The sequence below is a fragment of the Clytia hemisphaerica genome, unplaced genomic scaffold, assembly GCF_902728285.1.
Source record: "Clytia hemisphaerica strain Z4C2 unplaced genomic scaffold, Clytia hemisphaerica genome assembly, whole genome shotgun sequence".
NCBI lineage: Eukaryota > Metazoa > Cnidaria > Hydrozoa > Leptothecata > Clytiidae > Clytia > Clytia hemisphaerica.
The window spans coordinates 262,108-276,758 of record NW_027103778.1 but is presented as its reverse complement, the minus strand read 5'-3'; the positions used below and the strand labels follow the sequence as shown (position 1 = coordinate 276,758).

The window sequence follows — 14,651 nt, the reverse complement described above, 5'->3', positions numbered from 1 at the left end:
TTTACTCTGAGTCTATAGGCACTGCTATAGGCGGCCACTATCAATAGAGATTTCAAATAAAAGAATGTTCATAACACATGTTAATATCGCTATGCGGAAACGTCTTGGAATGTGGAAACCACTATAATATTCATAGCGTGATCAAATCAAATAAATAGAGCTATTGATGCGTTAAATAAACATGATCGTCTAATACTTTTTCTTTTTTCTCTCTCAGTCTCTTTAAACATTGTTGGTTTAAGCTCTTTTCACACTCGCCACTTTCGTTTCATGTTTTCCTCCTGTTAAAGGAAATATTGGTTAAAACGGCTTTTCTCTAACTTTTTCAGTGCTAAGATTTTCCAACCTGAGATCACAATAACGATCACTCTCTCTCTCTCTCTCTCTACACGTTTTTTTTTTTTTTATAAGAACGTCAAAAATTTTCGAAGCCTTCGGATGTTCTTAGTTTTTTGGATTTGAAGCCTAAAAATGTTCTTAAAATGTTCTTATTTTCAGCATTTTTTGAGCATTTTGATGTAATTTCTTAAGAAAATGCATGTTTTTAAGTCTCCAAAGCCTTAGAATGTTCTTAGAATGTTCTTAAATTTTTGGGCCTCAAAGCCTTATGTTCTTATATAGTTTGTTCTTATAAAAAAAACAACGTGTAATTGGAATGATTTTCTTTATTGATCGCTCTCTCTAATTCGAATGATTCTCTATACCGATCTCACTCTTTCTCTAATTCGAATGATTTTATTCTCTCTCTCTTTCACTAGTTTGAATGGTTCTTTTTGTCAATTGACCACTCCTTCTAATTCGAACACTTAGAATGAAGGTTTCCGCATTACAGAATAGCATATAGGAACACTTAGAATGAAGGTTTTCGCATTACAGAATAGCATAGGAACACGTAAGATGAGAGTTTCCGCATTAAAGAATAGCATAGATATACTCGGAATGAAGGTTTCCGCATTACAGAATAACATATATACGTTGAATAATGGTTTCCGCATTACAAAATTGCCTGGAATAGGAGTAGTTTCTGCATAACAGAATACCCTGAAATGGTTTCCGCATAACAGAATAATCTGGAATCATGGTTTCCGCATAACAGAATAATCTGGAATGGTTGGTTTCCCTATAACAGAATAACCTGGAATAGTGGTTTCCGCATAACAATAACATGAAATGATGGTTTCCGCATAACAGAATAACCTGGAATGGTGGTTTCTCTATAACAGAATAACCTGGAATAGTGGTTTCCACATAACAGAATAACCTGGAATAGTGGTTTCCGCATAACAATAATATGAAATGATGGTTTCCGCATAACAGAATAACCTAGAATGGTGGTTTCCCTATAACAGAATAACCTGGAATAGTGGTTTCGCATAACAGAATAACCTGGAATAGTGGTTACTGCGTAACAGAATAGCATAGATACTTGTAATAATGACTTAGGCATCATAGATGTACCTGGAATAACGCACAATAACGGTTTCTACAGGATAGCATAGAAAAAGCCAAAAGAGATGGTTTCGATGTAAGAAATATAGTCTAGACATGATCTGAATAGGCTAGAAAATGTTCAAAAAATCGTTTTTGAATAACAGAATATGTTTAGATTATGTTCAGAAAAAAGGCTTCTGCATAACAGAATAGTCTAGAAATGTCTAGAAATATGGTTTCCGCGTTACAGAATAAAAGGAGGAAAGGAGAGTGGCTTAGAAATTCAGACCTGTTAAGATGTGGGATGTTAAAAACTTCCATCCACATATTTTTCCAACGGAAAAACAGGAGACTTGTAACTTGAAAAATCTCTCAGAAGGGGCCTAAGAAATTTACTGAGAAAAGTAAAATATTGATAATTCGATTTTCACTCCACTTTTCAATGATTGCCAAGAGATTTCTACTCCCTAAAACGTTCAAAGAAGTCTTTCGTGATGTATCGAAATTTTACTACTGAGACAGGGGTGAACGACAAAGGAAGAAAACAATCTATAATTGACTAGTGTAGATAGGCCTTTATGTTTCGTGATCAATCATGAGTGTTATTTACTTTTCATTATAAAAGGAAGAAAGTGTTGTGTAAACACAATTGATCTTTTTTCTTAGGTTTCCACATTCCATGGAGTTTCCGCGTAGCAATATTAACAACACAGCTGATTGGCTTATGTTTCGAAACTCGAAGAGTAGGAGTTTTACGCTTGAAACGAAGGAATATATGACGAGAGCTTGTCTGTCCGTATTTTGTATTAAGTATTTTGTTGTTGATTAATTTTGTTTCACTTATAGGTTATTTGAAAGAGCTGCCGTACTTGAGAACAGTCAGGAAAGTCTCATACAAATTTTCAATTTGACATTTAAGGAGGAAGAAATGGATGAATGGTTCCAAATACAAAATTACAATCGCGTAAGTTTTGGAAATTTTAAATACAGTAGTGGATATAAAATGTTGTCTTGTAAGTTTGGATATGCCCACAATTGTTTTGAAATCAAAGTATCTATTATTTCATCTTTTAAAGCGCGTTATTTTGACCGCAAATTATTCATAAATACAGTAACAATTTTTATATCTTTACCATTTTTATACACTGATGATACATTTGATGCTGTCATTTTGGTATTTCAATAAGTTCCCATTTTCGATTAAGCTAGCTGAAATCGTCTTCAAACTTCCTGAAAAAACTCTCATAATTGACAGTTTATTGTTTACTAAAAGCTAATTTCATGGTGAAGATTTCAAGTCACATTCGGGTCACATTCTCTCATTCAATTCTCTCAAGCATAAAAAGGTATTTACGAGAAATCTTCCAACTACTCGATGTACTCCCGTGGTTGACGAAAACTAATTCGAATTCCCCTTAAAATAAAGCATCAACAATACCAGCTTTATCCTCCTAAGGGCTTTTGATGCTAAACCGCAAGCTAAACCGGCGTTTGCGACGACAGGAACCGTCTAGTAGTTTCTATTTTAACCTGTTTTAACAAATAATTTTTGGATTTTAGCGGAAGCTTGTCAAAATTGCCGATGAGGCATCAAACTTTAAAGAGGCCGCAAGAAAAATAATGGACGAAATTCTAACGACGCAAGAATTCGAGGAATGCACCGTTAAATGTCAAGGACCACTGACAACGTAACGAAGCCTGGCTTGCCGCCAGTGAAGATGGCAATAATTAAAGCTATGAATTTATATTGTAACTTAAATGATTATATTTTCTCTTTTTTTTTCAGAGTACGTCGACAATAAAAGACATCGAGGCACGTATAAGGAGACCTTTACATACTGCAATGCGAAATTACTTGACAAACCTTAATAGACCTGGCACTGGGAGGATCTATAAAAAAGATAGCAAGACTTGCTGCCGATGCTAATAACAATTAATACCTTAAGGGAGCAGATGGTGGAAACTAACTTTAAAGCCCAAACTAAAAAATATTGCTTCCCCGTTCAAATAAGTTTTCCCCAAAATTAGTTCCCTTAGGGTATTCAAGTTTTTTTTATTTTGTTGGACGAATTCTATATGAACATAAAAGACCACCTAGTAGCCAATCGCACCCTCATTCCGAGGCAATATCATAGTTTGCATGGATAAATTTTGAATAAAAGCAGTTTAAAGTTATTCAACACTTTCTCGCAGTTTTTGTCGATTTCCCAAAACAAATATTCATTGTTCAGCCTATTAGATCTTTAAACCTTAATTTGAAAAATCTCGAAAGACAGGGCTCTCCTTTTTTGTAAGCGATTCATATATTAATCGTATATTTGGTACCTAATTTATTCCAAAGCCATGTACATAACATGTAAAAAGTTCCGATAACTTATCTTAACCTAACCATGTAACTTATTTTATATCTTAATACCGCTGTAAAAAGTTCCGATAATTTATTTTATTGGCCCAGAGCCATGCGTATAGGGCCTTTAAAGAGAACAGTGTTCGTGTGTAACGCTAAGCAATTAGCCGCATTCCGCGGCCGCATTTCGAATGAAGTCATCCAGGCTACGCAATTAGCCGCATTCCACCGCCGCATTCCGAATGAAATTATCCAGGCTATTTTGCTTTTCAACGTGGTTGGATTGCTGAAAAACTTCCCTTCAAATTCAACAAACACTGTTTATCGAGAGGATGCTTGTATACGATTCCTGATCATCAATAAAGTGTTTGGTTTGGAAAGTGATAAAAACTGACTTCATTCCATTTCTTTTAAAAGGTATGGATTTAACACTGCATTTGACAATTAACTGATTAATTTTGAGGTCTCTTGTAACGGTGGGTAGACTTACTGCTCCAGTTCTAACACTGCATTTTTGCCCTGCATTTGACAATTAATTTCAATTAGCAACTTCTACCCCTGAGGTCTCTTGTAACGGTGGGTGGACTGTTCCAGTTCTAGTCTGTTACTCCCCCTGTGGACGACATCGATTTTTTCTAAAATAAAATGTGAAAAAAAACTTGAATGTAAGGCGAAACAAAAAAAATTTCTTGTTTCCGGAAACCGGCCGGGTGAAAAATTTTTTTTTTTCTGACCCGGCCGCAAACTTTTTTTCAGCATTGGATCAATTTTGGGAAAAAAACTTTTTTTTGAAAAAAACTTTTTTTATCTTTTCTTGCAAAACATAAGATTAGAAGAGTTAAAGAGATTTAGTTACGCATTGTGTTAATCAAGTTACTTATGTAAATAAAGAGAAGACATTTGGTAAATAAAGAAAATATTGAGACGTGAAGAATTTATATAAATAGAATACCCGTTGTTTGGTCTGTACGTTAACGTCCGAAAACAAGAATAAAAGAGAAAATGTTTTGAAAATATTAACGAAAAGTAATCTTCTCTAAAGCGGTAGTGGGATAGTTGTGTGTAGTGTGAGAGGAAATCTTACAGTATCAAAGTATCAGTCATGCAATATGGATTTACAAGCTGTTATAATCAATGTTAAAACAACTGATGTGAATGGAAAACTGCAAGTAAATGTTCACAACCGAATTAAAAGAGTGCATCCTTTGGAATCTTTTAAAAGTATTCTTCGTTCTGTCTATTCTTTCTATGTCAGCGAAAAGGTTGAAGTACGGGTTTCCAGTACAAATGAACGCAAAGAAGAAGCTTCTATCGATTATGAGGAGACTTTAGCTTTGGCTAACGAGATATTTACAGTTAAAACAATAAGTTTTAATATCATTGAAAGTAAAGACGAAACCAGTGAAGCAACGTTAGAGAAGAGAAAGCAAAGAACCGTCAACGAAGCTTTAATGGGGAAAGACCTACCAGTTCTTCTGAAGACATTACCAGAAAAAGATAAGAAAGATGCATTACACAATGAATTAGTTCGCGATTTGCAAAGGGAACCTTTCCTCGCTGGAAGGGCCTCACAGGAGGAAGGCCAAAAAGCTATACGCGATATAAGCAATGCTTTATGGTATTTGGATGGACGATCCAAGACAATTAATGACGCATCGACAAAGAGATCACAAGTTACATCCGTCCCTGCAAGGTAACTTTCGTAATTATTTTAGAGTGCAAAATTAGGCTAAAACAAAATAGATTTTCAAAGAGCCTTTAAGAATCCCATCAAAACACGGTGGATTGAAACTGAATAGGCAATAGTCAACTACATTGAGGTACTGCCTGACTCAACCTAATGGAGAACGATTATATCTTGTTTACATTTTCAGATTTGCTAAGTATCAAGGTTACCAAAATTGGGAAAAATGGAAGAAGAAGCCAAGACTAGAAAAAGAAAAATGTCATCAATACGCAGGTAATAACTCTCGCTGATTTTTATTGTGATCAAGTATTAAGTATTACACCCCTTTGGTATGAGCTTCTTAAGTTTACTTGTGCTACATTTCATATTTCGTCATTCTACCTTCCAATCCCAAACAAGTTTTTCTTTGCATTATTCAGCTGCTCTTGTTGAAACTTTGGAAAGACGGTGTATTATATGGCCTCAAGACTGGAAAAAAGACATATTGGACCTAGCGGCTTCGCTGTCATCTTATGGAAACGAGTTAGCTAAAGCAAATGAGGAGCAACAGATGAAGCAGTCACAATTATATCCACAACGGGATGTAAGAATTTCAATCTACCGTAAAAAGCTTTTTCTAAGAACAATTCTATATGATCGTAATCGCTTAATAAATTCGGCTAAAATCTGATAACAATCTGAGCATGAGCCACAGAAGATACTAAGAAAGTACCGCGATTTTAAACCCATTTTTAGTTCTTAAGTGAATAATCTTAGTGCATTAAGAAATTCTTATGACCATTTCAAATTGAAATTTTTGAAAAAATAAGAACAACATTTACTGGTTCTTATAAAAATGCATGTATGGTATTTGCTTGAATGTTGTTTCATCCTTTTTAATTTCTTTTTCTTTTTTTGCTACAGATTTCGAAAAATGCGTCATTTCAATATTGGCCTTCCGTCCAGAAAATCAATGTTTCAAAGAATCTTAAACGTTTGTCAGCGAAACTATTTGATCTAAATGAAAAGGAGCCAGTAATGATAACAGAAGAGGATTTTGACGAGAACCTCTCCCGATTTGATCAATTAGCAGCCATAAAAGAAATAGCATTAGAAGTGCCCTGCATATCTCTAAGGTATGACCACAAGATGATTATCGCTCTTTATTTTATAAGACAAGAGCTGTTTCTCACGAAATTGTTTCCTTTACCTTTCATAATCACCTGCTAAATGAAAAATCGGAGTCTCTCATTTTCATTTTCATTTTAAGGCAAACAAAGTTATAATTGAAACAGATCGATTAATTTCCTATTTTTCAGATATGATCCAGGTGGTGGTGCAAGTGTTCTTCATTTTATTCAAAAAGTTCCGAGGTTGTTCGACGATTCTGATCGAATGAATGTTGCAGTAGAGATGTTAAAACTACTTGAACCTGAAATTCCCATTTTCCACACACGTGCAATGAGAAAAAAGTTCCACAAAGAGGTCAAACTACTAAACTCTGCAACTCCGCCTTATTTGATAAGACACGTTTACCGCACCCTGACCGGTGATGCAAGTGCTGAAGTGACAGAAATTGAAATCGACGAGAAAGTAAAGTTGGCCATAGAGACTGAGGACCCAGATTTGATTATTGATTTGAGAAACCTCAATAAAGGAAGACCCGCTGATACATTCAACGAATTTTTCAACGAACTCGAGAAAATTGTCGAGGAAATCACAGCTGCAGACGAAAGAAGACACGGCGTGGCTCACATGAGCGAATTCTTGAGTATTCAAGATTTGATCAAACAAGTCAAAATGCGCTTGCCAGAAGATGCCAAGATTCCGTCAGAATCAACAGTAATTCACTCTTTTTCACCCCCTAACCTACACAAGAAAACATCAGAATACTACACTGGTCGTATCAATCTAAAGCATACAATACAACGGAGACAGCTACGTGCATACCATACTGATGCTCACTGGTGTTCGGCTTTGTATCGGTACATGCGTGAAATGGCCATACTTTCTCGCAAGAATTCTGTATTCCTCTCTTGTGATGATAAAGCCAAGGTTGATTTTGGCGAACCTGGCTCTGCTGTTTCTACTGGCGTTCGTGGTAGAAGAAGCATTGTTCCGTCTACATCACTTCTTGGAGCCCTTGATCATGATGTTAATCAAAAAGGTAAAGATACTGAATAATCTTCAAAATTCATTAATTCATTAAGACACCCTGAGGTATTAAGTAATTTAGGTTGAAACCTTCTCCTTGATAGAAACTTAACAGGAAGCTCTATTCAAACTTAACTTACACTATTTATCTTATAGGGAGTCTGATCCCATCGGTAACTTTGATCACAGATGTACCAAGTGATATTGAAGAAAGTTTCTACCGTGGACAAGTGGCTGTAACGTTAAAAGAGAGCGTGTTCCAACCAAGCTCGAGTTTTCGAAGTGTTCTTGAAATTCAGAATTCATTGCTCGACAATGGATTTGACAGTACAAAAACACCTAACATTTTCATGATGGCTGACGGTGGTCCCGAGCATCGGGTAAATTTTGAATCGGTCAAGATACCACTCATATTGATGTTTAAAGCTTTGCAGCTTGACTCTTTGATTGCTATTCGAACAGCACCGGGTCAAAGTTACCTTAACATCGTCGAAAGAATCATGTCCATTCTGAACATCGGCTTCCAGAACGTTGCATTGGAAAGGATGGAATCTTCTTCTGATAAGGAAATAAAGAAGTGTAAGGATCTATCAGACTTGAGAAAGAGACAAGAAATCAAAGAAGATTGGCAAAACTCCGTCAAACCAGTCATTGAAACATTGGAAAAACGCACCAAAAGGCTTGCCTTAAAAGAAGTACCTTTCAAAGTAAGAAACTTGCACATTTCTTCCAGGACATGTATAAGCTGTTCTCTTGACCAAATATGCTTTTCTTCTCAAGTTTACCCAATCTTTTACCAAGTAAGGTTTTTCTATGTACTTCAGGTTCTTGATGCCGCTTCAGATGATTCAATCAAAGACTTCATCGAAAGTGCTGCAGCTATTGACGTTTCATTACCAACAAAAATCAACAGCAAAAAGATGACAAAAGTAGATCTTAAATCTTGCGATGATTACCAAACCTTTAAGAAGAATCACTGCTTTGAGGCTCATTATTCTTTTCAAGTAAGGAATTCATTATAATGATTGGCACCAAAGTTATAATAATATTTATATTTCAGGATCCTTGAAAATGTTTATTTATCAATTATAATGCCCAGACCAGTCACCTTTATCATATCAATTTCTTTCTTTCTGTTCTAGATTCGACGCTGTAATGATCAAAACTGTTGTCCAGGTGAAGACATGAAAGAGTTTAAATGGCTACCGTTCCCAGTTCCTGACCCGAACAACACCGGGCATTACAAGAAGTTTGAAGATTTATACGGAGAAGAGCCAACATGCCGTCGAATGTGAATAATGTTCGTAAAGTTTCAGAGCTTGAGCAAGTGAGTGAACATTCCTGGAGAGTCGTTTCAGTATTTCGTTAACATGGTAATCAAAGAGATAAAGTAAATCTAGACTATCTATTTGCCATCTTTTGTCGGAATTCATAAGTTTAAATCATGAAAACAAAAGCTAATTATTATTAATTATTACTAGTTATTACAAACCATTTCTTTTTCTAGGGATGCAAGAATAGCTTGATGACAGGCCAGAATGTTAGAGACACGTTTAATTGTAAATCATGTTCAAAACCTCGATGCATCTACACAAGCAGAGCACTCAGTGACCGAGAAAAGGAGGAGTTGAAAAACGTAAAACGAAATTATGATTACGTGTGTGGCTGTTTGATCACACCAGAAGTCTCCTATCTTTCTGGGGAAGTTTTTACGAGACTTGAGATGCACTGTAACACACCAGTCGAATGGGCATACTACAGTGCGACGAAGATTCCATTGAAGAAAGACGTATGCTGCCACTGGTCGAGACCTGGAGCGACAGTTGACAAAGAAACCAAAAAGGCTTACAAAACCGTCTTACCGATTTGCGAGACGTGTAAAGCTGAAGGCAAGAAAACCATTACGCGAGGACCGATCAAAACCGCAAAAGGAAACAAAGCCCGTGCAAGACAATCTAAAATTTAATAAACTTGTTGGACGCGTTTGCAACTACCTTTTAAAAGTTTTTGTTATCTTTTTACCGCATTTTCTTTTGAAATACATATTAACTAGATACGTTTCATCCATAAATCAAGCTAAACGCTTTATGCCATCATTTGCTTAGATATTTATCCGCTTATAAATCAAGTTTCGTTCGTTAGTAGTCCGTACTTGTTGTAATTTAGGGCATAATTTATGCTGTGTTTATACATAAAAGTTATTCTTAAACTCTATTTCAATGAGCCATAAATTATCAAAAATGGCAAAAAAAAATTATTTTCCGGCCGGCCGCATGATAACTTTTTTCCTTCACCCGCATTCCGGAAACAAAACAATTTTTATCATTCGCCTAAGAGCGGTCCAATCGAATACAATACACCGTTTAGGAGTCTCGCTATCTTCACGGTACTCCATTGCAGAGGCCAGTAAAAATGGTAGGTAAAAATGCGCACTTTAGTACTGTGAAAGGTTAGAGGAATGTAAACATTGTGAATTTTTTTCTCTCCTTTAAAGAGAATGATTTAGATATTTGAACATGATATCAATGATAATTTTATAAGTCTCTCCTGAAAATTTCACAAATATTCATCAACAGGAAAAGAAGTTATGATTAAAAGGAGTTCTTTACCAACTGTTTTTCTGCTATGTTTCCTTATGAGAACCAGATGTTTACCTACCGTTTTTTTACGGAGGAGAGTGAATTTTCCGTGGTCGCTAAAATCAAAACAATGGAAAATTAGATTGACGCGTGCGCAGTCGACACTCCTAAACGGTGTATTGAATCAATCGAACGCAATTGAACATAATCGAATACAATTGAATCAATCGAAGCAATCAAACGGCAAATCCTGGGTAATATTTGATTGCGATTCGATTGCGTTCAACAATAGAATCGTAATTATTCGATTGCGTTCAATTGCGTTTTAATTTATTATTCAATTTATTTATTCAATTTATTATTATTCAGGGGTCTGGTTACTAACGTCAATTTTCATCTGGTTACTAACATCAATTTTCATTCACAACGTGAAGGCTTCTTTACCGTTTCCCTGCACATCATCTTTGACGCAGGGGTTTTATTGTTGCATTGCGTAAAAGTTTCCTACCGTGGTGTTCGAATTATAGGAAAAATAGAGGAAGAAATAAACTAGAAAATGTCACTAACGTTTTAGTATATATGATAAGGTAGCAGATTTCTGATCTGGGGCATAATCTATGAAAAAATGTCTACCCTATGGAGATAGTCCTTTATTTTCAAGCAGATATTAGTATATATGATAAGGTAGCAGATTTCTGATCTGGGGCATAATCTATGAAAAAATGTCTACCTTGGAGAGGGTTTATTTTCAAGCAGATAACAATAATAATTTTTTTGTTTCTTTACAGTTTCCATATCTGTTCGATCAACCCTAAAGACACTGGTAACAGAAGATCTTACTTAACTGGTACCCAGTTTTAAGGTACATTTTATCATTTATTAGGGTTCAGAAAAAAAAGTTAACACATGCAAACAGTTACATCATTATGCCAAAAACATTTTGTTCAACCACCTTCACTTCAAGATAGGCCACCATAGAATGAACGACACGTTTGTTAAATTTTCTAAAATTTTCCATCCACAACGGTCCTTATTAGGATCACCACGTTTATTGATTTTTGAAAATATTTTCAGCTGCCAAAAGGAAAGTCCCTTATTTTGATCCAAATAGCCTGATTTTACCCTGTATTTACTCTATTTTGGAATTTTTCAGAAGTACAATTTCTCAGGCCCGGGAAGTTTTGAAAAAGTTCAACCCCCAAGTTTATTTTGTTAAGCACCTGAGAATACGCATAAAAGTTTTCTATTTTTAGTTAGCAGATTTCTGATTGGCGTAATCTGTGAAAAATGTCTTCCCTGGGGAGGGTTTATCTTCAGACATAATAATTTTTTTCGTTTTTTTTTTTTACAGTTTCCTGATCTGTCCAATCAATCCTAAAGACGCAGGCAACAGAAAATCATAACTGGTACCCAGTTTTAAGGTACATTTAAATTTATCTATTGTATTGAGATTCAGAAAAAAGGTTAACAGTATTAAGACCCCATTAGGTTTCCACAAATTCTCGATTTTGTCATGATTAGTTAGTCATAGTGCAGACCCCCTTAAAAAATAGACTCAAAAAGGCAAAAGAATGTGGTCTGAAAGAAAAGCCTCCTTCATAGATAAAAGGAAAGGCAATAAATAGTAAAGGCGTTGAATCTTTATGTTGAATCTTGGCAGTGATAAAGTTCACCAATTTTATTTTTACCTACTCCCTTTTTTAATTAAATATCTTAAGATTTTCAACATATAATATATAGATTTCTTTCTTTCTATTTTAGGTATCATTACACCCCATCTGGTGGAGTGCAACAATACTTTAAATCAGCAAATTGTCTATTCAGCTCGCACGTAATTACACAGCAAATTCGGTTAAACTTGTATCTACTCAGTGTACACGGACTTACTCGGCAAATTCGGTTAAACTTGTATCTACTTAGCTTACACGGATTTACTCGACAAACTCGGCTAAACTTGCATCTACTCGGATTTACTCAGCCAACATAGCTTACCCGTCTTATATTGAAATTATACACAAGTAACTTGAATTTTCGCTAGTTCGTTATTACTCGGTCTACTTCAGTTTGCTCGGTTAACAGCCAACATAGCTTACTCGTCTTATATTGAAATTATACACAAGTAACTTGAATTTTCGCTAGTTCGTTATTACTCGGTCTACTTCAGTTTGCTCGGTTAAAAGAAATAAATACATTAATATCGTTAATTAAGTCTCATTTCTTGCACCAGCTCGCTCCTAAATTTTGTAAAGCATGATATCAATCGAAGCGTATCGTATTTCTATTGGAAACTTTAACGGGACAAGACAATATGATCTCCGTTCAATATATCGCCTTTTGATATTAGGCTCTTCCATTCCCTGAAGAGGGCTGTCTCGAGTTTTGAAGCCTCTACCTTTTTTAGCTATAACTTTTTATGCATCAATCATGCTTCTTCAATCGGGTGATATAGAAACGAATCCAGTTCCGGTAAATATTTTCAAGGTAGTAAAAGCGTCAACTCATCAAGGCAATGCCATGATTTTTGGCAGGACTGCAGGCTCCCAATGTACATTTATGTCTCTGTCGGCGATAGTCTATTCATACGTAAAATCGTTAAGCTATTTGGGTCAAAATGATTTAGATTCCATCCTTGACATTGGAAATAATTTATACTCTAGTTTTGGATATGTTGACGATTTTTTAGATCTTAGAGAACTGCCCCTGCGGATTCAGATAGAAAACATTACAATCGATTTTGATAGTACTATTCCTATTGCCTCATCTCTATCTGCAGAAAGTCAAAACTTTATTGATATACCGGTCGGTTTTAATAGCGGAATATTATTAGTGGGATCGACTAGTAGGGCATTCATCTTTTATAAATCATCTTACTATTTATTTGACTCCCATAGTCGAAACGCAGATGGTATGTTTGGTGGAAACACAGGGACGGCAGTTTTGCTTGTATTCAAGACTAAATTTGACCTTGAAAATTATCTTAAAGTGTACCATCTAGATCAATTTTTCAAAGAGTTTGAAGACCTGGAAATACAATATGCAAAAATTAATATCACAGAGCAGTCTCTTCAAAGTATGAAAAGCCATTTTCGTAAATTGACTGGTACAGTTAAAAAACGCAATGACAGTTGAAGCTATTCTTCTGAAAAAAAGGCTAAAGTGAATGAACTAGGTCGCAAACGAATAGCCAACTTTCGTACATGTCTAACGCCTGAAAAAAAAATTCTTCTCAATGATGAAAACCGGACTAGAATGGCCGATGCACGATTAAATCTCACGCCTGAGAAAAAGGCAGTTAATAAAGCAAAACAGAGAACAAGAAGAGTCATAAATCGATCAAGAAGCAAATCAAGTGCATCTAAAATAGAGAAATTTAGAGCGGAAGTACGACAAGGACCATTTTATATATGTGTGGTTTGCAATAGACTACTTTACAAGGTATCGGTCACTTTGTTTGACGAGAACAAGTATCGCGGTGTGGACGAAGAGGTATTTTTACATCGTGTTCGTAGCTTTAATGGCAAGGAATACATCTGCAATACATGTAATAAACAACTAATCAAAAATAATATTCCGTGTCAAGCTGTCGCAAACGACTTGCAAATCATTGATCTACCTGAAAGATTCTCGGATATAAGAAAACTAGAACGTGTTATCATAGCAAAACGCCTTTTGTTTAAGAGAATTACAATAATGAGTAAAGGTCAAGCGCCAAAAATGAAAGGAGCCATCTGTAATGTGCCTATCAAAGCCGATGACATATGTAACGTATTGCCACGTGGGATGGATAATAATGGCGTAGTGCGAGTTGCCCTGAAAAAGAAAATGAGTTTTAAATCGAATGTGTATTTTGAGCCTGTTAGACCACAGTTTATCAGGGACATTTTGATATATCTGAAAAATAATAATCCTTTGTATTCCGATATAGAAATTAATGTAGACTCAATCCCAAGATTTTGGATAAATGCAATCAATAATGAAGATGAAGGAAATAACGAAATTGAGTGTAATGATGACGAAGAAAATATCGAGCAGGAAAAAAAAATGAAAATGACGAAGAAGATGAAAACCCTTTAGATAGCTATCGAATTCCAGCCTCTGAAACAGTTTTTGTGCCAGAATTAGCTCATCATCTTGTTGATGACTCAAATATCACCATTGCTCCAGGGGAAAACAAAGAACCTTTGCCCATTATTTGTGACGAGAATTGTGAAATGCTCGCCCACCCAAATTTATTCCCTACAGGTAAATTCGGCTATACACACAAAAGAGATGTAAAGCTAACTCCATGTAAATATTTCAATCAAAGGTTGCTAAACTACTTGTCTGTACACAAACCCAATATCTACGGCTAATTTCAAAATTCATTGCCGTAGAGGGTCTGTTGTCATTGTCTTTTCTGGTTTGAGATTTTTCAAACCAACCGCTACGGTGGAGTGCTGTAGGAGTTTGGCGAGAAATCGGAGGCGATAAGACA

The 14,651-nt window shown here is 35.5% G+C and overlaps 1 long non-coding RNA gene across 1 annotated transcript; it reads left to right on the top strand.

Moving 5' to 3' along the window:
• Nucleotides 1-4,076: 4,076 nt before the first annotated feature.
• On the top strand, nt 4,077-11,975 carry LOC136806179 (uncharacterized). Its single transcript, XR_010846530.1, has 4 exons — nt 4,077-4,195; nt 10,966-11,039; nt 11,529-11,598; nt 11,939-11,975. It is a non-coding gene; the product is annotated as an uncharacterized lncRNA (long non-coding RNA).
• The last annotated feature ends 2,676 nt before the right edge of the window (nt 11,976-14,651 follow it).